Below are 26,794 nucleotides of genomic sequence, written 5' to 3' on the forward strand. Positions count from 1 at the left end.
ATATTCCTTCAGCTCTCTTTGTTTTTTAGCATCATTCAATCCGCATATATTAATTGTGACTATCCGCATGAGAAAAAAAAAATCCCCCCTTTTCCTTTCTCCCTTCCCCCTTCCCCCTTCTTCTGTATGACTTCTTGATGATGATTTTTTCCCCCGTTTTTCTCCCTTTGGCTCCCCCCTTCCCACCCTTCCTGCCACCCCCTCCCCCCCCGCCTGCTGAGGCAAGCAGACCTAAAGTCTCTGTGATGATGTCTGACTATCAGCCTCCCTCTGCCTTACATCCTTTTACATGTGTTTCTGGTGTATTATACTATTGTGCTATCAATTATTCACCTTTTCCCCCACCGTATCCGTGCCTCACAAATGCGCGCATGAGTGACCCTATCTATATGCATCCATTTTGTTTTCAGTCTTCCAGCCCCAGAAAGTATCATGTTGTGGTATTTACTGGGCCACTTGCTTTTAGCGTATCAATATACGCCTTTCCTTGTACTTCGGAGTTGAAAACTCTGACCGTAGATTTATATATGATCTTCAGCCTAGCCGGGTTCATAAGATATGCCTGCAGTCCCATTTGATGGCATGGTTCCAAGAGTTCTCTCAATCTCCATCGCCTTTCTACTGTCGTATGACAGCAGTCCGGAGTTGTAAAAAAGGATTGATTGTCAAATGATCGTTTTGCGTTTGGTCTAGCTTTGGCGTAAATTTCCTCCCTCAATAGAAAGTTCCCGAAGAATATCAATATAGCTCGTGGCCTCTGTGGTTTCTGGGTTCCACCCTAGGGCAGAGTTACATTTTTCTTCATAGTCATTGGAAATCTATGCACTTGTTGGACTTCCTTATCCCACTCCCAGTGACTCAGCTCCGGGAATGCACCCTTCAACCGCTTCAATACATAAGCTCCCACGTCGTCCCCTTCTTTCCCTTCCTCTATGGCTAAGATCCTGAGATTATTCCGCCGTGAGGCAAGATGGCGTCTGACTAGCGGCACCCGAGATCGCTCCTAATGCCTAATTCTAAAACAACTTGCGAAATGGTGTTTTAATATCACATACCCCCATGGAAGCAGCTTCCAAAGGACGGAGATTTTTGGATTGCAGCCGAGGGTTTGGTCTTCGGGCTCCTGGCGACTGCAGCGGCAGTGCTCACAGAGCTACGAGATCGGCGAGTCAGGAGGAACTTGGGCGGAGTCGGAGTGTTTCGCGAAGCAGGCAGCGATTGCAGGGTGAGGTCTGCCGCTGACGCGGCGGTCAGGGAGACCGGCTACTCTAAGGTCTCTGCAAAGTGTCGGCAGGAGGGCGGCTTGGGGAGAGCACCCGCCAGCGGATTTCGCGGAGGCGGAGGAGGGCTGGTGAGTGGCCCGTGCAGCTCGAGACCATCTAATTGTTTGGCAATTGGCGATATGGCACCGAAAAACACACGAGGGGGGAAAGGAAAAGCTCCGGATGCGGAGCAAGGGGCTCCCAAGCAGATAGCGCCCCAGAAGGACCTCGGAAAAAGCAAGGACAAGGACACTGAAGACACCCCAGGTGAGAGCGGGGGTGTAATAAATGATGCTGGGGCACAGAGCAACACCAGGGGGAAGAAAGGTGGGGCACTAAATACAGGGATCTCAACAAGCACTATCAGTGAGGATAATGTTGCTAATGTTGCTAATGCAGGGGTGAATGCAGTGAGCTCAAAAACTATCACAGGATACTTTTCTCCGGTGGCTCAGAATATTTCAATTACCACAACCAATACAGCCAATGTAGCTCATATAACTGAGAAAACTGCACTAGCCTTGGGAAAAAAGGAGAAAATTGTGGTTACACGCAAGGGAAAGGCAAACATGCAGGAAAGCCCTTGGATAGCAAGTAATGCACAGGAAGCTAATCTTGAGACACAGTGGGGGGAGATGATGGAGGCCCAGGAACTTGGCAAAGAAAGTAGAGAGCCAGAACCGATAGTACTGGCAGACCCAACGCAATGTCAAGAGAACTTTTCAGGAGTGGGAGCGGTGGAGACTGAAGTAATAGACCTGCTGGCTGCAAGTGATGCAGGAGCACTGATAACCGAAATTTTGGTCCAGGAAATCACAACAAGTAGCGGCCCAAGTGGTGCGGAGGACAATCTAGACGTACCTGACAATTTTCATTCAGTCACTGATGGGTCTGAGGATACCCCATCCGGGCCAAGCGAGGGGGAGAACATAATGGACGTCAGTCTTGGCTCCAGCTCAGGAGGAAACAGTAGAGCCTCCCCCAATGAGAGGGACACAGCCACCAGGAGAAAAAGGCTGTCAAGGCGACAAAGAGATACACAGTCACAGGAAAATACATCTAGCGGGCAACGACGCATCAGTGGAGGTAATAATGCAACTACCTTAAAGTGGGATTACTCTGCTACCCGGGGCACCTATCCGGAACACACGCTGCAAGGAGGCACGGCGGGCCAGAAGTCGAAACCCCCCCCATTGCAGCAGATACTAGACTCAATAAAGCAATTGCAAGAAGCAACAACGATTGAGGGGAAGAAAAACCGACTGGCAACTAAGAATCTGCAATGCTCAGTCAAAAAAATTGCTAAGATTTGTGCAGACACAAAAACAAGGGTATCCCATTTGAGGACCACACAAGCACCCTGGAAGATCAACAAGTAAAGGATGCGGCCAAAGTAAAAGGTCACGAGCAGCAAATTGTCGACATCCAATGGAAATTGGAAGATTTAGAGAATTGCCAGCGGCGGAATAATCTCAGGATCTTGGGCATAGAGGAAGGGAAAGAAGGGGACGACGTGAGAGCTTATGTAGTGAATGGTAGTGTTCTAATATTTAATGTCCTTTTAGTGTATAGCTGATGAGCTGATTGGAGCATGTTCGCACGACTTCTTCTGCTTGGTATACATGCGGTCTCTGTTTATTTTCCATGAGTGTGAGTACTAGGTGTGTGCATGTTTACACCAAATGTGGAGATTCAACAATGACATTTTATAGATGGAAAATCAGACCTCAAGTGAATCAGGTATGCTTTATCGCAGTGCATGTCAAAGCTGCTAAAGTACCTGTGTCTTCTGCTGTAATTGTATAGCCGTGTTTCTCTTGAGCGAAATTATTGAACTGTGGTGTCTCACCTTATTGCTTCTTCATGGGGTGAAACTCTATTTATTCAAGTTTTGCCCAGTGGTACACTTTCTTACTTTTTTCGCATTCACTGGTGAAGTGTTTCTGTGCGCCATTGTTGCTTAACTTGAATTCTCTTCCAAGGAGCCAGGCTGAGTCTTGATGTCATCAAGGCCTGTCTGCCCCTCAGTGTCCATGACAAAAGTAGACCCAGTTTCCCAGCTAGATAGTTAGCATTTGTGGCCCTTATGCCACATCCTCTCCCAAGAGGACTTCACATTATCTCCAGTGGTGGTCGGCCCGGCTCGCGAGTGGCAGGGCCGGCATGCGGGGTGGGCAGGCACGGGTCGAATGAAAAAAAAGAAAGAAATAAGTCAAATTAAACTTACAATGCTGCTGGATCTGCTCCTGCTCTCCTTCGACCGACTCCAGGTAAGCACAGCCAGGCTCCCCTGACCAATCACACTCTGCAATGCAGCATTGTGAATGGTATGTGTGCCGTGACACGGTGCTCAGTAAGGGGCTGGAGGGGTGGGCATGTTCTCCACATGTAATGCAGTCTGCTTGGAGAACAGGGAAAGTGCGCATAGCCCACTCCTCTGTAACCCCGCCCCGCCCCCTCACGCAAGCTGCAGCAGCAGGAGGGCTAAATAAAATGTTAATAACATTAGTTATTATCATTTTATTTTTTCCTTTATTTTGCTATTGCAGATTAGTGGGGCAATGCTCCTCCACCTTAGTGAAGGAGCCGCCACTGATCGTCTCCTTAGCCTTGGCCTCAGTGCCGACAGAATTTGTGATTACAGCCAAATCACTTAGAGCCACATGTAAGTAGGTCTCATGTTGTAAGCTCCTAATAGCGAATGTTTGCGATTCACTATTAGGTAACCTCAAACACCTATGTAGAAATGTGTCCTTGACACAGTGATTCCTAATGGGGTCGCATTTGAGGTAAGTTGCAATTTGCGACCCATTGGGAATCGCTAAAATCTCAGGGATGCTGGCCTAATGGGAACAGCAGATGACCATGTCTATGTTTGCTTTTAAATGAAGCAATGTTTTTTAGCTTTTTTTAATACAGCCAGTTTTTCTTAAAGTGAAAAGGGATGCATTTCAAAAACAACAAGCATCAGCATAGCCAAGAGGTCTCACCTTTGGGACCTCATAAGTGTTTACCATAAGGCATATTGCCCTGGGTGCTGTGCTGTTACGGATTGAAGAGCTATACAATTACTACACACTGGGTCATGCAGTCTGATTAAGGATTTCATGCTTGCCTCAGTAAACAGAATTAAAGCTTGGTTAGTGCAGTCAAGAATAGTGACTTGTGTTTATTTTGCGCTATGAGGTCAGAACCTGTGTGTATATGTACGTTATTTAAAACGGTATAACATAGACTGCTACAAAATGCACAAAAATTTTTACAATAAAATGGGGATTCTAAAATATATATTTTAGTAATACACAGAATGTACATAATGCAATTTGTTTTTTATACCTAAGTGCTGTGTTTTCCATTAAATGACTGACTTATTGTAGAAATAAAATAAAATTAGGCAAATAACTGCAAGAGGGTTTGAAAAAGTATCACAACAAGGTGAACGAACACTTAAAGCAGCTGTGACACCCTTGTGCTACGTTTAATAATATAATTTAAAAAACAAAAAGATAAGAAAAATATACTGCAGAGACGGTGAACTGATATTCCCTTATGTTATAGATCTCGTGTGAAGTAGTGTGGCTCACTGGTTAGAGGCGGCAGACCCGCGAGCAGAGGACGGCCCGTGACCAGGGTTCGATTCCCGGCGTGGCAGGTTTCTGGACCAGGGTCAGCGGACTCGATAATTCTCTCGCCTTGGTGCCCCCTCTGATCAGCGATCACACTCGGCAACTCTGGGCATTAGCTTGCCTCATCTTCACTAACGGCCCCACCAGACCGCCGGGGATGCCTGGTCTCACCCTGGAGATACCCATTAAGGGACCATCTCTCAGGGAAGCCAGGAAGGGTTTCGCAGCGGTCGAAGCGCCTTGGGACCCTACGGGTAAGTAGTGCGCTATATAAATGCCATACATTTACATTTGGTTATGTTTTACTACACTTGGTGCAATATATTTAAAAAAAGGAGTAAAAGTGATATGTGCTAGTAAAGCAATGATTTTATTTAAATTTGCTGCTGTGTCGGGAAAGAGATAAGGCTTGGAAAGGGCAGGGTAACTCAAATGCTTTTCTGCACACACAGCCAACTAGAAAACTGGGAAGGCGCGTTCATCACAGAGTATATAATGATTGCGGTCACAGATTGCCGCAGACCGTTTCCTAAATTTAAAGGTAACACTTAAGAGAAGCACAACACATTTGCTGAAAGTGAACGTGCGCACACTCTTCCTCAAATGGAACGCGCTTCCTGTCAAAAATGACAACTGCAAAGAAATCAGTGACAGCCAAGGCTCAACCACAAGAAATACCAGTGACAGTCGTGCACGTGTTTCACTGCCATCAATCACGTCAAAATGTTGAGAACTGATTTTCACCAAAATCGGGTTTATTGAGGTTGTGGTAAATAAAATTACCCGGACTTAACCCGTTTAGCGAGTCGAACATTCCGCCCCAGTGCGGACGTTCGATCACGCTAACGGGATTCGGACGTCCAACGGTCATGCGCAGCACCAGCGAGGTAGTGCGCGCGACGACCGTTGGACGTTTGAAGCATGGAAGGGGTTAATTTCTATACGTTAATAACAAATAAGGATAGCTCATAAAATGAGAGGCAGAGTCCGTGGTGTCCGAGTTCAAAAGGGCTTTATTTCAATGGCTCGAGCCAGGGGAGAATCGGGTTCCATAACCACTAAGGTTCAGGAAGGGATATCTAACGTTTGATTAACATCACACATTATATATAGTAAAACCATACAATTTCAGTGAATACAGTAGGCGGAACACTCCAGGCCGAGCAAGTGAAAAGAGAAAGATAAGAATACATGGGCGTGAAAGAAGGCGTGAAAAGAGGCGTACACGTGGGTGTTCACTTGATGAGTCATAGGTGTGTCATAGGTGGGTGGATGCATGAGGAGGTCTGCAGGGTCAGCAGAAACCTTTACCCTACATTGTGCGCGCACCTTGTCATGACGTGCAATTTACGTGTAACTGGGGAGAGCTGGGGGCTGACTTTAGCACTAGTATAATAGTCTGGAGTCTGGGATGTCAGAACGACCTGCGCCTTTGGCACATCTGATATCTTGTGTTTGGAGGATGTATTGTCTGAAGTAAAGGTCTCTCGAGTAAAGGCTGTTCATCACTAAATGCTAGTGTGTGCATATATTTCTTCGTGCATTGCGTGGGGCCATGGGCCTACTATGGCAACGGGTTCAGTAAATCACTTGCATGGAGACAGGAAGGCTAGGCCCTATGCTCTGCAGGCGGAAAATGTTTACCTCTTTCACTAGACTGGAATGTGGTTTTGCGGAGGCTGAGCAGATAACTGTAGGCAAAATACCGTCTTGGCAGGCAGGCCAGGCCGGGCACCTCTCGGCTGGGCAGGGAGCAAGGGAGAGGTCAGGGATGCATACCTAAACTGCAGCTTTCAGAGACAGAAGAGGCTCGGAGCCTGAATTCAGGGCCTGGCTCGGCTGAGCCACAAAAAACGTGTGCTTCTCGATATTTTAAACGTGTACCATGTAAATGCATTGGCAACATAGGCCTCAGTGCAGAATTAACTTTTCATTCATGGAGGGCCTAATAACTGACATGCTAACATTAGACGGAAATGCAGGGACATTATTATTACAGGCACGGGAAGGGAATTACATGATAACATGGACAGGCATGGGGCATAGGTACATGGATAGGGTGCGAGTGGGGGGACACACTGACCACATAAAATTTCTGTTTCCTCAAGGTCCAAAAGGTGTACAAGAATTGGACTGTAAGGGGTTTGCTCAAAATGTAGCTCCTAAAAAAGGGGAAGAAATGTGCCCTAGTGAAGCTCGAATAAAGCCAATGGACCCTTGGACTGGCCAGCCGTCTGCAAGCCATCTCTCCAGTGTAACACACTCACTAAACGAGTGACGCTCTGATTTTTGCAAAAAAAAACATTAGCTGCAGGAAATGGGTTTTGACAAACATGCCAGTTTTACACCTATTTAAGAATGAATTAATCCTGGGGTCCAAGGCCATCCTTTAAATACTATTTTTCTCCTCGAAATAGTATTGCCACCTTAATCTGAAATTCAAATGCTTTCATTTGCGTTTCGAAAGATTTCCTTTAACTCCTTTAAAATCGTTTCGTAGATGTAATTGTGTCCTTGCTTTTTCGAGAGGTGCAAAAGTGAAGCGCCCTGACACCCCCTAGGGATTGTGAGGTGCCACATCAAGAACTATAAATAGAATTTAAATAGGATGGTTGTTCTTGTTGCTGCTTTCACAGTCAGAATCCTGGTAATGATTCAGAAATGCACGCTCGTGAGTATCAACAAATCTGCAGTTCCACTGACACGAGAAAAAATAAATGTGTGTTAATTATGGATTCATTGTTTATAGTGTTTTCTTTTTGTATATTTTGAGGTGCTTTCCATCGGTTTTGTTGCTACAATATCCATCGTGATCCTGCCTTTTTTCTGCTTTTCAGCTGGGTGTCCAAATTGGTGTGGTGTTGGGTTTGTTTACATTCAAATCACGCCGGCTGATCTGACCCCTAACAACGCCAACGTTTGTATTTTTTAAACAGTTCGAATCGAGCATAAAGCGTACACACAAATTTCTTTTGAATCGTCAACACCGGAGCGGCTAACAGCAAGACTTTAATGTAGCACACCGGTGGCATACACCACAAAAATGTAGGCCAAAGAGAAAAGATAAGGATGGGGTTAAAAGATTATAGACAGGACAATGCTCGGTTGTGTGGCCATTCTACACATAAAAAAATGTATGTTTAAGATAATACTTCTCTGTCTTTCCCCGCTGTGTCATTCGAGTTCTGCTAAGTTGCAGAGGCTTTCCACTGACTGGAGCGGGGCCGGAAACATCACGGTAGGGAACGGGTCACAGCTTTGGGGCTCAGTCCATGTACAGAGTTTACCTTGCGGGAGTGAGCAGCGGCGTGCGCTATAATTGCAAACAGATGGCGCCCCTGCTCACTCCCGCAAGGTAAACAGCATACATGCACGAGTGCTCATTGGAAAGTGTGGAGTACATGCATGAGTTTCCAAAAAAGTACGGAGTGATTCCGAGAGGTCACTTCAAAGCAGGACTTGCGCGTTGCGTAGGCAAGACCTAATATTTTGCAACTATTTACAAAGAGAAAGGGGCCCCCTAGAGACCTCTTCCACTTTGCGACTGAGCTACCACCATATTGAAGTAGGAGGTAAAATGTGAATGTTTCGCAATTGCATTTTGCTTGCAAAATATACTTACTTAGCACTGCGAGTCTCTATTCGGAAGGGATGCCCTTAATAAGCCTCTTCCTAATACCCAATCACTAACCATTTTGCAACTCGATAACAGGTTACCAAATTGCAAAATAGGGTTCTGTACAAACAATAATAGGTCTATTTTGCTGTTGCAGATGACCCAAATCTGTGAATTCGGCCATTTGCAACAAGATTAACGCTAAATACATGTGGCCCGTAGTCTCCCAGTGGCTGCCCGCATTTCCTGTTGGTTGCCCGGCCACCTCTCCCCATTGCTGCTTGTCCCACTAAACTCCATTGCACAGATCTCCTCCTCCACCAACTCTGTTCTTCACAGTTTTTTGGTCCAGTTTTATGTACCATCAATACCACACAAAGGTATTGGAGTGCTTTACAGTAGCACCAGCTACTTTGCACAAGGACACAATAAGTTTTGTAAGCATGGCAAGATTAAGGGATTTGACCAAAATCAAGGATGTTCAGCTGTCGCCGGAACCTGAACTAGGTCTACTAGCGCCATAGTCGGCAGCTCTGGTTCTTACGCCACACCCTCTCCAGAAAGTACTCCAAAACATCTCCCTAGCCTCTGTGCCATGTTTTGTGATTACGGATAAAACACTTAGGGCCCGATGTAGGTCGCCAATTACCGGTCGGTAATGGCCGAATTCGGCCATTACCGACCGGTATTTGAGAATTGACATGCAGGTGGCATTTAATTTACAGAATTGGTATATTTACCGAATCGGTAAATTTACCGATTCTGTTAAATACCGAATCGGTAAATTTACGGAATCGGTAAATACAGATGTAGGTGGCACTGGAAACAGTGCCACAGGCCATTACCGATTCGTTATTTACCATGTAATACTATTACATAGTAAATAAGGAATTCCAGTGTACATGCACATCTGTGCATGTACACCTGTGCCATGTGGCACACAGACATGCCCTAAGGGCATGTATGTGTGTCACATGGCACACAAGCCAGTAACAGGGGTGCAAAATAGTGTCAAAGTGACACCCTGTCCCCCTTGTAAAAACGGTAATTTTACAGATTCGGTAATTACCGAATCAGTATTTGCTATTGAATCCTATGGGCCTCAAGGCCCATAGGAATCAATGGCAAATACCGATTCGGTAATTACCGAATCGGTAATTACCGAATCTGTAAAATTACAGTTTTTACAAGGGGGACAGGGTGTCACTTTGACACTATTTTGCACCCCTGTTACTGGCTTGTGTGCCATGTGACACACATACATGCCCTCTCGGTAAAATTCGGTATTTACCATTTGGTAATTTGCTATTACCTACATCTAGGCCTTAATCTCCTTGTTTCTAAACACAACGAGCATTGGCAAAGCCAGGAGGTTTCGCCTGTGCAAAATCTATTGCTTGTGGTCTCGGTTAGACAGTGCATGCACTGCCTCAAAGAGAGGTGTTATGTGCCCTACATCTGTAAACTCCAGCTTCACTCTCATTTTCTTGGTTGTCATTTCACATTGTATACAGGCGTCATGCCTTCTTGTTGTGTTTGGCCCTGCCATAGTGAATGGACCAAGCACATGTCTCCTTACACTGCCCCTAGTTTGCGCAGCTATTTTTCCTTGTTAGAAAGCACTCAAAATGAGTACTTGGGTTTTCAGGTCGTCTCCCTTGTACACATACACATTTACAACTAAAATGCAGGCACATGTACATAAATTAATGTATTTTGTAAAAGTTGTTGTCTTTTCTTTGCATGATCCGATGCTGTTGGAGCACTCGCTCTGTCTTGCCAAATCGCACAGACTGGTATTGGAGCATGTTAAGTGCTCACCAATTACATTCCACAGTGACACATTCACTTTTGTTACTTATCCTGCTTCAATGAAGGAATGTTTTTACCCCTTCATTGTTGCTTCCTCCCACCCTCTCCCCTTGTTGCTTGCCCATCTCACTACCCCCTCCTGCTTTACTGCTTAACCCATCCCCCCACTACCTTACTCATCACTGCTGATTTTGTACAGTCTGATGGTATTGGAGTGCTTGTTCCATCCTCCATCTTGCCGTAGAGCTAACACTAGCCAATGGTATTTGAATGCTTTAAATCGCTCACCAGTTACATTACACAATGACACATTCATTGTCGTATGCAGGGGAAAGCATAAATGATTTGCCCAAAATCAAAACTGTTCAGTTGATACTGAGATTCTAACCTGGTTCCCCAGTTCCCCTGTCGGCAGCTCTGGCTATTTTGCCACACCTCACTTCACTTCTGTAAAAAGCCCTGTAGGAGTTATAGATATCAATAACGTGTCATTGGAGTAAAGTAAAGCAGTTTGCTTCATGCAAACCATTTTAGGTGCAACCATTCAGAATTCCATTGATATAAAGGGATAACAGCATAGGAGCCAACACACATTCTTGTCAATCTCCTTTATCTCCTGGAATACAGTCTGATAATTTTCTAATATTCCCCACCCAGCCTGTGGATATTCTTTAGTATGCAGATGGATAAGTACCGAGAAATTGGTTTCAGAGATCTTGAGATTAACTAAATTGCTGTTGATCTCCCTCCTCACTGTAAAATGACTGGTTTTCAGTGTCGTAAGACCTGGTGAGTTGTGTTCACCCTATTTCTAAACCCAGCCTGAAGATGGCACAAAGCTGTACCCTCCATCATCCAACATGACATTTGGCAAGCACCAGCCTACAGAAAACTTTCTGTAGATTGTCAACTAGGATAATTGGCCTGTAATTACCTCGGTTGTCCTTGATGCCTTTATTGTGATTGGAACAATCAATGTCCCTGTCATGTCACTTGTCTGGCAGAAACTTTCATTAGTGCATTTGATAGGGTATTAATACAAGGGGGCCCAAATCTGTGGTTCTGATAAAAATAGAGCCCCGAGAATTGTATGAAGGCCAGATGCCTTGCCCAGTTTCATATCACTAATTTCTGGAAAGGTATCATCTGCAGAGAGATCCATGTCCTCTCCATTCCCAGTGGTCAGGTGTGGTGTTACATGCTCCTATCTATTATCAGTGGCGATAGCAAATTGAAATATATGCCTCCAGAATGTGCGACACAAACATGTGGGTGACTAAAAGTATCAACATTTTTGTGTGCATGGAAGCTGCCATGGGTCTCATGCATTTTAAGTGCCCCTATGAGATCATGCCATATTTGTATCCTCCAATTGATTTTTGCATTGTGCCCACTTGAAGGTATGCTTTACAGTAACAAGCTCACATTTTCCCTTTTAACAATCTCTCTTAAACCATAGTGTTTCTTTTAACTTCAGAGTTATACTTCTAATTTCTTTGCAGAAATAGTTTCTTATTAACTCAAATAATTTTTAATGAACAGATGTTTTAAGTACGCCTCTTGCAGCAGTAGTTCCAGTGTATCTGCAACTGCTTTGTAAATGTGTGCTAAAGTCTTTGGCTGTTGGCTAAAGTAAGCCAAATGTATAGACATTTCGTTTTTTACAATTCTCAATAATCGAATCTGTTTTAGCTTGAGCCTGCCTGGTAGAAAACTACCTAAACCATTCAAATTTAAATGAGGGACATGTATTTTCACTCCATTATTGTGAGTCCTCCAGAACAGGCATAGTCATGTGTCACTCATAAAATAAATAATAACTCTGCTGTGATAGGCACCCTTCTGTCAGATTTTGTCCGGTCATTGCATGATCTAAGGCCATAAGGTAAGGCCAGCCATCTGAATTGCCACCGCTGTCCGCGTTTTAATCGGAGGGAAATCCAGCATAGGTATGCCTAGATCTCGTCTTCTGGTTCTGGTGTGGCTATTTCTTCACTGAGATGCTCAGAGGCTATTTTCTTTAAATCGCCTGCTATAATTGAATTTACAAAATTTATATTTCAAGCAGGACTCAGTTAGAAGTAATGCAACTGAGTCATTGCTCCTCGGTGGTTATAAATGTTATATAACTTTATGACAAGCCCTTTGCTTGCAATAATTGTTAATCCTAAAAGTTGCTTTGAGTCAAAAGACAATTGCTTTACACACCAGTGACATTGTAATCCTTATTACTGGATCCCTAAGGAACGACCAAGATCCTTTTGAGTCGGCTCAATGGTAAAGTTTCTAAAACCCAATCTATGAACCAGTGTTGTTGTCCAGATCTATTGGAATATGCAAATGTCAAAGTCTTTAATAAAGGCACCCCAACTTGGATCCATAAAACATGGATATCAAACCTCTAACGTTCCAAGATGCAATGTTGGCAAAATATGCGCTTCATTCATGGAGATATTAGGGGCCCTTGGCAATTGAGTTTTGTAATCGGAATAAATCTCATTGTGTCCTTTGTACTGTGGGGGTACATTGTTTTCTCTTTTGATGGTATCGAGTACTGCGTTGTAAATAGCTGCAGGTGTTTTAGCTAGCAGTCCCATTTTAGTACCCAGGATCTGTAAATCTTCGGCTGCCGGTGTCAATCTAACCTGCCTAAAAACAGAATCAGAATGAACAACTGATACCGATTGTTATGGGTGAAATCCCTTTTTTTTTGACCTGATGAATAACAGAACCTGGTGGTTTGTCTTTAAAATAGATGATGCTTGTTATGTTATGTTAACCGTTTTGTAGAGTGCACAGCTGCCCCAGCGAAGGGGCGTCCCGGCGCTAACCACGAATGGCACACAGATATGAACCGGACTGAGATGAAGAAAGGAGCTACAGGAGACTAAGATGAAGGGAACAAGAAGGTCTTGATGGCTTTTCTAAAAACAGACAGACAGTCAATGGCGAGGATATGTACAAAGCGCGCCCGCCCGCCCTGGCAAGCCTAATTCTGGGCACAACCGCCAAGTGTAGCTCTGCAGAGCGGAGAGGACGAGACGGAACGTTGTGGGTGATCAAGTTGCCCAGCAGGGCGGGACTCGAGAGTTTTTGAAGATTTGAAAAAAAAGACAGAGTGTCTTAAAGTGAATGCGTCTTTCAATAGGAAGCCAGTGCAGCCTCTGAATGGTGCTGGTGGCAGAGCAGAAGCGCGGCAGACCCACCAGAGCTCTAGCAGCAGCATTTTGAATGCGCTGCATTCTCTGAATTTACGCCTTGTTCGCCCCCAGGAGAAGGGAACTCGCGTAGTCAAGGCGAGAGAGAATGGTGGCCTGCACGATGAGTTGGCGTATCGGAGGATCGAAGTATTTCAGGATGGGTCTAAGGCCTCGCAGGGTGCCAAGACACGTAGCGGCTAGCTGCTTAGTATGGGCCTGAAAAGAAAGAGAGGAGTCCATCAGGACACCAAGGTTCTTTACCACACTCTTGGGAAATGGTATTGACCCTAGGGCTATCGGCCACCACTGCTCGTTCCACAGATCCACATTCTAACCTACCAGCATAACTTCCGTTTTCTCAGCATTTAGCTGTAGACAGTTAGCAGCCATCCAATCGGCTACCGCAGTCATACCTTCTTTAAATCTGGAGGCAGAGGGGGAGGAACCGTCCGCCAAGGTAATCACCAGCTGCATATCGTCGGCATAGGAGACCAACATGAGGTCACACAGCTTGGCGACCGCAGCCAGTGGCTGGACGTATAAGTTGAAGAGCAGTGGACTCAAGGCCGAGCCCTGAGGCACCCCCTGATCAATAGTATGGATCTGGGAGGAACAAGGGGGAACCGAGACTCGGAAGGATCTGTTGGCCAGGAAGGTGCGAAGCCAGTCCAAGGCTGAGCCCTCTATCCCTGCCTCCTCAAGCCTTTGGAGTAGAATGACATGGGACACCGTTTCAAAGGCGCGCTGAGATCTATCAAAAGCAGCGCCACACTGACCCTTGTCCATAAGAAATCGCAGGTGCTCAGTAGTGGCCAGAAGGGCAGTTTTCGTGCTATGGCGGGACGAAACCCATTCTGAGAAGGGTCCAGGATGTTATGGGAATTCACATACTGAGTAAGCACGTTGTTGACATGTGCTTCCGTGATTTTGGCTACCCAAGGAAGGAGGGATATAGGCCGGAAACTCTCTGGTTTTGTGGGATACAGATTAGGTTTTTTCAGGATGGGAGAAACCCAAGCTTGCTTCCAAGAAGCAGAAACGGTCCCAGATGACAAGGAAGAGTTAATTATTTTGTGGAGAGGTTCCCTAAAGAAGGAAAGGGATTGCTTAAATTGTGAAGGCTGCAGGGGGTCCAGAGGGGAGCCCGACCTAATTTTACCACTTAGCCGGGTACATTCCGCATCAGAGAGGGACGGAATAGATGCCAGATAGACCTTGGGTCCCCCGCTAGGACTCACAAAGACCGGAGAGGTAATAGGATCAGGAAAGGAAAGATAGATGGTACGCACTTTGTTGACAAAAAAGGTCGCCAAGTCATCGCAATGACCTGTGGATGATACAACAGGCGTATCCATTTTCCTGGTCCTAAGATCTTTAAGAATTTTAAAGATACATTTGGTGGGATTGGGACTGGAGCTAATCTCCATGGCGTAGTAGGCTGCACATGCTTTACAGATTGCTGTATGATAATGTTTGATTTTCGTCTGGTAGTATCTTTTTTTATCAGGAGCGTAATCTTTCCTCCAGTCACGTTCTGCCTGTTTGCATGCTTTCCCCAGGATGGTTAAAGAATCGTTATACCAAGGGCTGGTGGTAGAAATACACCCTTTCGTCCATTTAGCGGGAATTAGGGTATCTAGACCTCGCAGGATCCAGTCACAGAACAGATTGTAATCTAAACAATTATCTGGAGGATTGGCGCAGAGAAAATGGTGAAAATCATCCAGCTTCAATTTATGCCAGGGGCGCTTAAAATCTGATCTCGGAGTCCCAGAATTGGAGCCTCCAAGAGCGGGATGGACCATTTGACCAGGAAGTGGTCAGTCCAGCCCATGGGAATAGGCGGCTCCATAATTACCGATAGAAGATTGGAAAATAGGGGGTCTAGCAGGTGCCCCGCTGAGTGCGTGGGTCCGGAAACTAATTGGTCCAGCTGGAGAGCAGCTAGATCTGCAATAAAACTGCAAATGGCATTGTCCTGATTGAGATCCAGATGGAGATTAAGATCTCCACAGATACTAAAGTTTGCAGAACCGGCAGCCAGCGCACTAACAATGTCTGGGAGCGCTTCTTTAACCACATCCGTGCGGTACGATTTACCGCCGGGTGCTGAGCCCTAACGAAAACGGGCGTGGTCATGGCGGAATGGTTCCGTCATGAGCACAGCTCAACCGATGCTCATGACGGAACCGTTCTGTCATGAGTATCGAAGGGGTTAAACTTACTAGCCGGACCAGGAGGACGATATACTAAGAGGCCTGATAAAGTAAATTGTTGGCTAACTGACACCTGGAAACGCACCGCTTCACATTCTGCAACGTTTACTTTGTTAATTAGGCAAGTGTACTGAGATTTGAAGACAACCGCTAGGCCACCTCCCCTGGAGTCTCTATTAAGAGTGCACATGGAATATCCTGAAGGTAACGCCAGGTTCGATATCGCTACCATTTCATCTTTTAGCCAGGTTTCACACAAGAAAAATATATCCGGACGTTCATCTGACATAAGATCAAGTATTTCGGCATGGTGTTTTGCCAACGATCTAACATTAAGTTGTAAGAGTTTCAGCTGAGTCTCGGGCTTCCTAAGATGAATGTAGGTAGGCAGGGCAGGGGCCGGAATAGAGAAAGTATCACAAACAGGGCAATCCCACGGGGCATCCCCTAAATTCGGTGGATAAGCCAAACAGGAAGCAGAGCCAATTTTAAGTGCCATAAGTTCGTCCTTACCATAACAAATAGGACCGGACTAAAGTTGGCCAAGGGTCCTGGCGAGAGGCGCCGTACAGGCGCGGACGGGCGCAGACGGGCTTGCCTTAGGCGCGCCCGCTGCATGCGTCCGCTGTGCGACGCCCAGCACATCGGTAATGAAAGATAGAAGTGGGATGGCAACTAGACCGCTCCCCCCTTCCGCCGGAAGTGTGAAAACAGGCAGAGCAAGTTACAATGCTATCACTAACTAGGTCTGAGGCAAAGCAGCGCAGCACATAAATCGTACCCTCAAGCATATGGACCGCTGCTCTAACAAAACCCTGCGTTATGAAGGGTCGAAGCGGGATGGCAACTAGACCGCTCCGCCCTTCCGCCGGAAGTGTGAAAACAGGCAGAGCAAGTGACAGAAAGAAACTCCCTCCACATCAAACGAGCAAAGCTCGGCGTGGAACGGGGAGTATGAAGCAGGCGCAAATAGTTAAAAAAGGTAAGTGAAGTGAAGTTTAAAACCAAAACACAGTGCAGGCACCTAGTGGAGAAGTGTGGCTCAATGGTTAGAGCGGCAGACCCTGATGCAGAGGTCTATCCCGGGACCAGGGTTCAATTCCCCGCCTCGGCGGGTCTTGGGCTCAAAATTCCACGGACCTGATAATTCTCGCCTCAGTGCCTATTCCAATCATGGAGTCCCACTCTGCAACTCTGGGCAATAGCTTGCTTAATCTACACAAAGGCCCCCATAATGCTAAGGATGCCTGGCCTCCACCTTGGGGGTGCCCAGGAGTGGACGCCTCGCAGGGAAAGCCAGGAAGGGTTCCACAGCGGTGTTCGTACAAGTACCTTGAGACCCTTGCAGGTGAGTAGTGCGCTATACAAGTATCAATTTACAATTTCACCTAAATCGTACCCCCTGCAGTTACAATGCTATTACTAACTAGGTCTGAGGCAAAGCAGCGTGGCACATAAATCGTATCCCCTGCTGTTACAATGCTATCACTAACTAGGTCTGAGGCAAAGCAGCGCGGCACATAAATCGTACCCTCAAGCGTATGGACCGCTGCTCTAACAAAACCCTGCGTTATGAAGGGTCGAAGCGGGATGGCAACTAGACCGCTCCGCCCTTCCGCCGGAAGTGTGAAAACAGGCAGAGCAAGTGACAGGAAGAAACACCCTCCACATCAAACGAGCAAAGCTCGGGGTGGAACGGGGAGTATGAGGCAGACGAAATAGTTAAAAAAGGTAAGTGAAGTGAAGTTTAAAACCAAAAAACAGTGCAGGCACCTAAATCGTACCCTCAAGCATATGGGCTTGAGGGTAGGTATGTGTCCTGATTTTAGTAGCAAGATGAGATCAAGAGTTGTGGGATGATCCTCATAGCCATCCTCTTTGAAAGAAAGTTTTATAATACATGGAATTCTGTATTCCTTGTATAATCAGCAGTCACTAATTTCTTTGTAACAGGTGACTTGTGACACACCAAGTCACCGATTGTAAAGAAAAGACATCATAACTCAACTATTATTAGGCTCTTATGGTTGAGATCTGATGTCACAATGCCTGCTGCCAGTGCCACCAGCTAAGGTGAAAGGTAGGTCAGAGAACATAATCAAAGCAGCTGTTTAAAGCAAGAAACAGAACTTTTCTTTTCTTTCTTGTTCTCTATTTTATTAGCTTACAATTGCAGGCAGAGATAATATGTTTATTATGTGTACTCCTGACAGACAGAGAAAAGCTAGAATGTTTCTGCATGTTTCTACACAAGCTACTGCAGCTTTTGTTTTGTGTTTTTTAAAACCTGACTTGTAGTGGACTGTTTCTAATATCGTTTTTCAACAAACATATAACAGGTTTTTGATTTGGTCAATTTTGCGCAAAAGGTTTTAATTTTTTTCTTTATGTTTGCAAACGTGCTTGATCTTTCATATGAAAGGTTTTAAGTGGTTTGCGGTAAAGGTGATGGTGTGACCATGTATTATAGGAAACCTCCAAGTTCAATAATCTTATAAAGGAGCTCAGCCTTTGGCCTCATTCTATATGGTTGTGGAACTCGTCAGTGATTTGGAGCTTTCTTAAAATGTATGGCGGAGGGTACTTTGTAACTTATCATCAAAATAGTCTACAACAGGTGAGTATGGCTTGGCAGCTATGATGTCAGAGAGAATTACCAAGCTGCATTGGCAAGAGTTCCTTATCAAGTGAATTGTTTTACTAATCAGGAAGTCATTATCCTTTCTCGCTAGAGGTGGCAATTTGGGCACGTTAACCATAAACAAAACCCTTCCTTTCGATGGTATTTATCTCATTTATACTTCTGTCTTTCGAGGGTGTGTCTATAACTCACTATCTTTTTATCCTCCATTGCTTACTCTGAATTTTTATGATTGATGTTGAATAATACTACTTGGGCTGCCTCCTAAGAGGATGGGTGTGGCGCAAGCCTATAATAATACAAGGCTGGGTCTGATTTAGCAAAACCTGAAAAAATAAGCAATATTTTGTGCAAATGTCTTTGAACTACCTTTCGGCTATGGTGGGTAGTGTTCCCATTGTGTGTAAGTATAAAGAGCGCACGGGTGACTAGCTTTGTGCAAAAAATAGGGAACATAATGTTGGTAGTAAAACGTATCCATAGTTAGATGTACTATCATACAATTCAACATTAGAAAACGCAGCTGATTGCTCTACATCTACAGGCAAATTATATACAGTTTCAATTGCCCAGTCATCAGAGAAAGTACTAGAGGTGATGAAATTATTTAAGGAAATTGTGAACAAATAAGGAATTTGCAACAATTGAGTAGGACCATACACATCATATGAAACCCTGTCCCAAATAATTCCTACAGGAACTGCAGCTTCTGTAATGTTCACCAGGGACAGGTCCCCCAGTTCACAGTGTGATGATGCATGTGGTTGAAGATCCAAGTTCATAAGATGTACTGCAGAGCGTTCTGGGAAAAAGTGCCCATTCAAAAGTGGGAAAAAGACAGTCACTAAACTAATCCAAAGTACCAGGAAAAGTAATCCAATTGTAATCCATAAATGTACTTAGGGAACAACAAGGAAAGTATTTTTCAGTCAATGATAGAGAGCATACATTCGTAGATTGAAAGGAAGAAACAGTGTTGGCAGTTCAGGTTCACTTGGATCTGATGAGAAATTGTCATAATGCATGAAGTAGCCAGACGATGTCCAGTTTATTCTTGGCAGCTCAGCAGGTTTTGTAGAACTGGTAGATGATTCGATCTGTCGCATGTTTAAATAGGTTTCGTCAATTTTTTTAATTGAAATTTCTGTACTTGTTGATTGTACAGTTGTACATTGTTGTTTACAGCTTCTCTGGAGTCTTCAGTCTTTATTAAAGCTTCTATCTGAACTTCCTGTATAGTAATGAGAGGAGTGTGGCGACTACCCAGGAGCCCACGTGTCCTACTGTTGAGAATCAGCCACATAGTGTGGTTTGATCAGATCAACTGAGACAAACATTTTGTCTCGGTGACCAGCAAGGGAAGGAAGAAGTACAGTTCTGGTACATTCAACAGCCAAGACAGGTACAGTCACTCGATATGACGGCCCAAATTCTTTCTTGTCCACTATACTTTCTCTGACCAGGTCCCCAGTCTTCAGGACTTAGGCAGGTCTTGCTGGAACTACCTTCACTTCTCCAGTGGCAGTGCGCTTTACTTGGACATTGCTTTGAAAGGCCCAGAAATCATTTAGTTCCTGTAAAACAGCCAAACGTTCATTGATGTCAAATGGTGTTTCAACCACCACTGTGCTGACACTATCGAGTTCTGATACCCACATTCTCACACCAAACATCCCTAGGGATTTTCTTGGCATGTTCTTAAGTGCTCTCTAGACCCTGTATCGGTGATTGACCTAACTACCATCCAAGCCTAATACCCTAGCAGGTAAGGATTGCTTTAAGTCACAGTTCTTCCTCTCAATTACCACATTTTCCTTGGGATGGTAGGGGGAGGAGTATCACAAAGCCACACCCAAACTTCCCATGGCTTCTTTGTAAGCTCAAAAACTAAACGCCGGATCCTGGCCAGAATGTAGTGTATTGAAACAAGAAAAGAGTGTCCTCTGGTGTTTGAGAGACCACAAACAGGAGCAGAAGATCAAAAAACTGGCCTCACTTAGGTCAGTTAAGAAAGCCCTCACTCACCACCTAGTGGTGACATGCTTCATCATTGGGCCCCACTAAAGAGGCCAAGTGCCTCTTTAGTGTGCTTCGACGCCAGATTTACTGCGGAGCAGGTTTTGTGAGTTCGGGCGTGCAGTGAAAGTAAATTATTTTATAGTGAGGGGATTTAAAAAAAGTCTTAAGTGTATCCAAAAAATATTTATTATCAGATCACTGGGACATATATTTAAAATTAGATGTAGGAAAGTAGTCCACAATTAATTGTGTGGTTATTTCCAAAGTTGGTTAATTGTCAGTCAACATGTTTCTGCCTTTGAAACGATGTAAAGTTACCAGGCATTCATCAGGACTAAAAAAGGTGTACTAAACCCTGGCGGTATGGGCACGCTAAGGCCCACCCTGACCTAGGGACGTGAAAATGGTGAAAAAAAGTGCAAAAGGGAAGAGAATTCTCTTCTCAGTTACTCCTGGTTTAGGAGGCTTACAAGGTTAGGTTTCAGCACCTGTGGGAATAAAGGGACTTAGACATACATATAGGACAAGACAAACAATTAGTGGTCGGTCTTATTCACATAAGTAAATCCATGGTGCTCCATTCTTTGTGGGTGTACAATGGTGGTTCTATAACCGAATCATTAACACCAACCTCAGTCCCTGGGCAGCTAACCACTAATCACTGGGAAGTGTGGTGAGCTACACGTGAAGATAATGAAATTGTGGTGGTTGTGGGTTAAAAGGAAGCTTGTGTTCCTATTCAGGATCAATGGACCAAATGGGCTGTGGTCCTGTCACTAGTAAAATAAAAGTTAAAATGTCTCACTTATATGGTGTGTTCAGGGTACACCATGGGTCACGGGAAGGGGTGGTAGCGTAATTGGCACACCCTTGGTAAATGAAGAAAAAGGCATTATCGAGTCAGGAAATAGGCAAAATGGTACTTATCTTAGCGAAGTGCTGCCAGTATGTGATCCATCAGAATTCAAGCCATTACTTACGGCCTCGACGCTAGGCACCCTCTGTATACCTGCGATACCCTCTGACCGGACCCCGACGATCAGGAGCGGGGCCGGGGCGACTTCTTTAAAGTGATTCAGTAATCGGAGCGGCTTGTTTACGGGGGCAGGGCCGCGTTGCTGGTAGGCGGAGTTTCGTAGCTTCAGCCAATCGGGAATGAGACTGAATCATGACGGCGGAGGTCACATGGGGCCCGCGTCATGGGAGGGCCGGACCCGTGACCAAAGCTTGTAATGGAAATGGCGTTGCCGTGGAAACTAAGATCACATGGTACCGACACACTCAAAGACTAGATCGATAGTTCACTTATCCAGAAAGTGGACGTCAGATGCAAAATGCGCTAACTTTATTAGGCTGGCGGTTTGTAAATAACACAAAACTATAGTCCTTATGTGACGCGTTGGTAATCAGAAATTGTGACTGGTGGTGAAATTCGATGCCTATTGTTTGAGTTCAACACTATAGAATGGAGATGGTTCACAGATGGGAAAAAAGGATTCAGTACTACATGGGGGTCCGGGAGAAATAAGTGATTACTTCCCAAAGGGTGTAGATCTCGCGCCAAAGATGCCGCGCAGATCGTACTTGCTAATGCACTTTACCCAGGGCTGCAGGTGGTGAATTGCCCCTAATGAACAGCAGGTTGTAAGGTCAAATCTCACCATCCACATAAGGTTGGGGGTGCAGTATTAGGGGTCAGCCTAGGGGGGGGGGGTAGGCATTGGCAATTGACAGAGATAGTGTAATATCATTAGACTGCTGGAGGACAAACCCGGGGTTTGTTTTGTTTGATGTACAGTGGAGGTTTTATCAGTACAGTAGGGGATTATCTCAATACAGAGTTCCACGGAATTTCATCATTCAATCCAGTGAGGTGGGTCCCCAATCTGTAGACCCACCTCTGTTCTTTTTCAAATAGTCGATTGGTGATGTTGCTACCAGTGTTCAGCTGTTCTATCACAGTCCACCGCATGTCGTTGGTGGTGTGGTTATTCTCAAGGAAGTGCCTGCTCATTTTCGTGGTGACTTTTTTGCACCTAATGCTACTTCTATGTTCGCAGATCCTCTGCTTAACCTTCGTGCTCGTCATGCCCACATAGCGGAGATCGCATGGGCAGGTGATGAGGTATATGACATTGAATGTAGTGTGCCAGTTGTATATGTCCCGATGAAGACTCGCAAATCCTTTATAACAGTTTGAGCATCAGTCAAGGGCTGTGACCAAACCCACAGGAATCTGGAACATGAATCCACTGCCACCAAGATATACTTGTAAGCCCCATCAGATTGTAAGGGGCCACAATGGTCCAAATAAACACAAGCCAAAGGCTTGTATGAAATCAATAGAGGTATCTATCCCGGGTGTGCTACTTTGGAGCCTTTCATCTGCTGGCAGATGTCGCATTTAAGGACAAAGTCCTTGGTCTGTTTTGAAAGACCTGTCCACCAATAATGTTGCTTCATTAATTAAACTGTAGCAGTAATCTCTACATGAGCAGAACCCAGTCTCTCGTGAGCAGCTAGTGTTAGTTCTAATCTGAGATCAGTGTTTGGTATGACTCTATCCCCCACTCCAGGAATCTGAGCGAATGGAATGTTTTGTGCATCTAACTTGAAGGAGTACTTGAGTGGAAAGCCTATTGACAGCGCTGTTCCATTGCGGGTGGCATTAACTGAAACCGATGGTTGTTCTTTTCATCCTCGTACTTGAGCGAGTTATTGCAGCAATGGCAGCAGTACGAACTGTTGCCTTGGTGGTTTCATCCTCCATCGAATTACCTTCAACTTGAACGCCAACATGATGACTCAATGTATGAATAACATAAGCCCATGGCAGGTCTTCTTTCGGTTTTGCCACTTGTTCCCAAAGCATCTTGTGCTTTACTGTGAAAACTTTGGAATCCATTCTGGCCACATTAATGTGAGTATTCGTTATAGGACTGGACACAGTAAAATGATTCACACGCAATTAGTGTGGGGAATTGACGATCCGTATTTTGTAGTGCCAGTATCAGAGCTTTTAGTTCCACCAGCTGTGCCGTACAATCCTCGAAGGACTGAGTGCGTGTTTTCCCAAGACGGTACTTCCCATCTTGCATGCACCCTTTTACAATTGAGCATGCCGCAAAATATAGTTGTTTTATTCCTATGGCCGGCTGGGCAGAACCATCGGTATAATTAATACATCTATCAATCCAGAGGCATGATTTAATTTGGCAGAGGATATTCTTTTTCATACTACAAGAATGCTTGTGTTGTAATGTAGATTTGAATCAGTAATCTCCACCTGTAACAATGAGAGAGTTAGCCCATTGAATCCATTGTGGATATAATGCTTTAGCATTGGGGATCTTGCTTCTCTACAGTCTCTAGGGCCGGTACCGGGGTTATGACAATTATGTGTTATTCCATGTGCCAGTGCTCTCTCTCTCACAAAAGCAGTCTGTACTGCTTTGAGTATCTTGTCAGTTGGTGCACAACACATTTCAGCGTTCATGGTCAAATGTGATTTGTATGCAATAGGGACTGTATCGTCTTCATTGAAAGTGATATATGTGTGCCCAGTTGGTCCTGCAACTACCCAGATCACCAGGTTAGTTGTATTAGGACGTTTATGTAACTGTTTAGAAGCCATCATGTAAGCTTGTACGGAACACAGAATATCAGAATATTCCTGTGTCCAATGTTGCACTGAAAAATTAGGTCTAATTAAGTCATAAAAAGGGTTTACCCTCTCTAATCCAAAATGTATGTCCTGCCAAAATTCAGGAAATCCTGAAATGGACCAGTCTTTTCAGATTCGTTGGAGGTTGGAGCAGTGCACATTTTTCTAAAAATTGTGCTGTCAGGCTTTTGCCTTCACTTCACAACTCGTACCCTAGAAATAGGACATTGAGATGGGCCTTTTTTGATTTTCTGAAATTGAATTTGTAACCCAGGTGAGTAAAGCCAAGAATTATGTGGTTCACTCTAGCCATCAAAATTTTGAAGTAAATCTGTTACCCTGGCTTAAAACAACCCAGGGCTATTCTTATATCCCTAAGGTAATCGACAAAATTGGCTTTGAGAACCTAGCGCTGAGAATGTTGTCAAATATCTGCTCCCAGGTGCTATATTTTGGCAGGCAAATCCATTTGAGATATCTAATGGTGTTCTGTATCTTTTCTGCACAATGCTATTCATTAGTGTCTGTTAGACCTGGCATCCTTGGCGTGGTTTCCCCTGTCTTTTTGCCTCTTCCTCATGTATTTTTGACGCTGTGCTGGATTTCGCTTTTGCTGGTATAGATGCTTTGGGCACTTTGCCACTGCTGATCAGTGTCAAAGTACAAGTGCTCCCAGTGTAAATTGTTATTGTACATTGGTTATCCATGATTGGCATATTTGTATCACCAAGAGGTCCCTAGTAAAGTGCACTGAGTGTACCAGGGCTGGTGATACAAATGGTACTAGTGGGCCTGCAGCACTGATTGCGCCACCCACAGGAGTAGCCCTAAAATGGTGTCTCATGCCTGCCACCACAGTGCCTGTGTGCAGTCTGTGAACTGCCATGTCCTCTTGGTCAGTGTCCCCACTGATCTGGCCTAACCCTTCCCTTTCTGTGCACTTTGGGCACCCCTATGGAAGGCGTAAGGTACCCCCTTGGGCAGGGTACAGTGTATGTGAAAGGTAGAGCATGTACTAGTGCAGGTGACATGCTCTGGTAGTGAATGGCAGCCATTTTTGTTTTTCACTATTGTGAGGCTAACTTGCACATAGGCTATCATGGGGAATGCTGGCTACAGTGGCTACCAGCATTTTTTCCCATAGGAGCAAGGTAGGACATATAAGTCTGGTATGCCTGAACTCAGAATTTAATAAGACATCTTTTAGGAAAGGTGTTTTTTAAATCCTGTGTTTGAGAACAGCACTTTTAGAAAGTTGATGGTCTCTTGTCTGACCTTTCTGTGTGCCTTGGCCTGTTTGTGAATTGACTGTCTGGTTTGGGAGTGACAGGGGCTGGGTGACTCCCAGAGGCTGAGTGGGCCATCCCTGGGCTGAATAGCTCCATCTGCATCTAGAGTGGTGGGAGGGGGTAGCACCTGGGCCTGAATAGGGCTGTGCCTGCCTTCCACAATGCTGGCTCCACCTCCTGCTGGGCGGCTGACGACCCTGTCCCTCTCTCTGAAAGGACGGGAGAAGCCAGGAAAACAAAGTGCTCAGGGAAAACAAAGTGCTCAGGGAACTCCAGAACTGGTGCAGACCGGGCTCAGAGCCCTCCTGCACAAAGGGAACAAAGACTTTTAGGGGTATAAGTATAGGACCCCTGACTACAGAAAGTTAGATCATCCTAGAATCAAGAAGGAACCTCTGCCAAGGAGAAAGCTGAAACTGAAGAAGGAAGACTGTCCTGCTGTTGCTCTGCTGGACTGACCACCTGTAGCTTTGCTGCCAAAGAGAGAGGAAGGACTTTGCTTGGTGCTGTGTCCCCTTGCTTGAAGGAATCTCCAAGGGCCTGAGAAGAGCTGGCTCCCTGTTAAGAAGTCCCGGGAACAAAAGGACTTCACCCCCAGCTTCCCTGAACTCTGCTGAGAGAGTTCTGTCCTTCCTAGAGTGCTTGGGCCAGTTGTGGTGCCTCTGGCAGTTTTACCCGTGTTGGGAAGCTGGACACCAAGATTTTAAAGACTTACTGCATGTTTTCACGCATTGCTCGCTAGTGGAGCACATCCCCGTCAGTGCGAGGAAATTCCTGCTGCTACGAAGGCCGAGATCGTTGCAGCGCCTGTTTGCCGCTGCTCGAGTCATCGCATCCTTTGTTTGCGGGACGCACCAGTCCGGTGCGGGAAGATTACCATCACTGCAAGTATCGTCGCAGAGCCTGTCTTCACTGGGTGAGATTGTGGACCGCATCACCTCGCTGTGAGAATCATCGCAGAGCCATCGCATCGAGGGGCCGCGAGAGTAGAAGATCGCCGCTGAGCCATGCATCATCAATGCACCGGAGATTGTCGCCGCCCCAAAGATCGTTGCATCGTCCCTTTTGCGAGCCGCTTCCAAGAACACCTGTGCACCGGAATCCACGCAAGTTATTGCATCCCTCCCCATACAGACCAGGGTCATCGCAACACGCCCTCTACATCGAGCTGGGTTGTCGCATCACCTCCCCAGGGTCTCAGGAGTGACGCATCACTTGCTTTTCATCTCTACAGCTTTTCACTTGGAACTTTTGTTGCATCTAAAGGTACTGTTGGCTAAAACGTGACGCAACTGTGGATTATTTTAACGCAACCTTAAGAACTCATTTGAAACCATATTCTTGAACTGTGTATGTTGGATTTTTGTTGTTTTGGTCTTGTGTAGTTAAGATTAAATGCCTTTATTTTTCTAAACTGTTATGGAGTCAGTTTGTGGTGTTTTCACTGTG

The 26,794-nt window shown here is 45.3% G+C and overlaps 1 protein-coding gene across 1 annotated transcript in view; it reads left to right on the forward strand.

Annotated features, from left to right (window-relative positions):
- Positions 1-26,794, forward strand: part of DMBT1 (deleted in malignant brain tumors 1) — an 845,773-nt gene that overhangs the window by 757,905 nt on the left and 61,074 nt on the right. The gene's annotated exons all lie outside the window — the stretch shown is intronic.

This window comes from Lissotriton vulgaris, chromosome 5, assembly GCF_964263255.1.
Source record: "Lissotriton vulgaris chromosome 5, aLisVul1.2, whole genome shotgun sequence".
NCBI lineage: Eukaryota > Metazoa > Chordata > Amphibia > Caudata > Salamandridae > Lissotriton > Lissotriton vulgaris.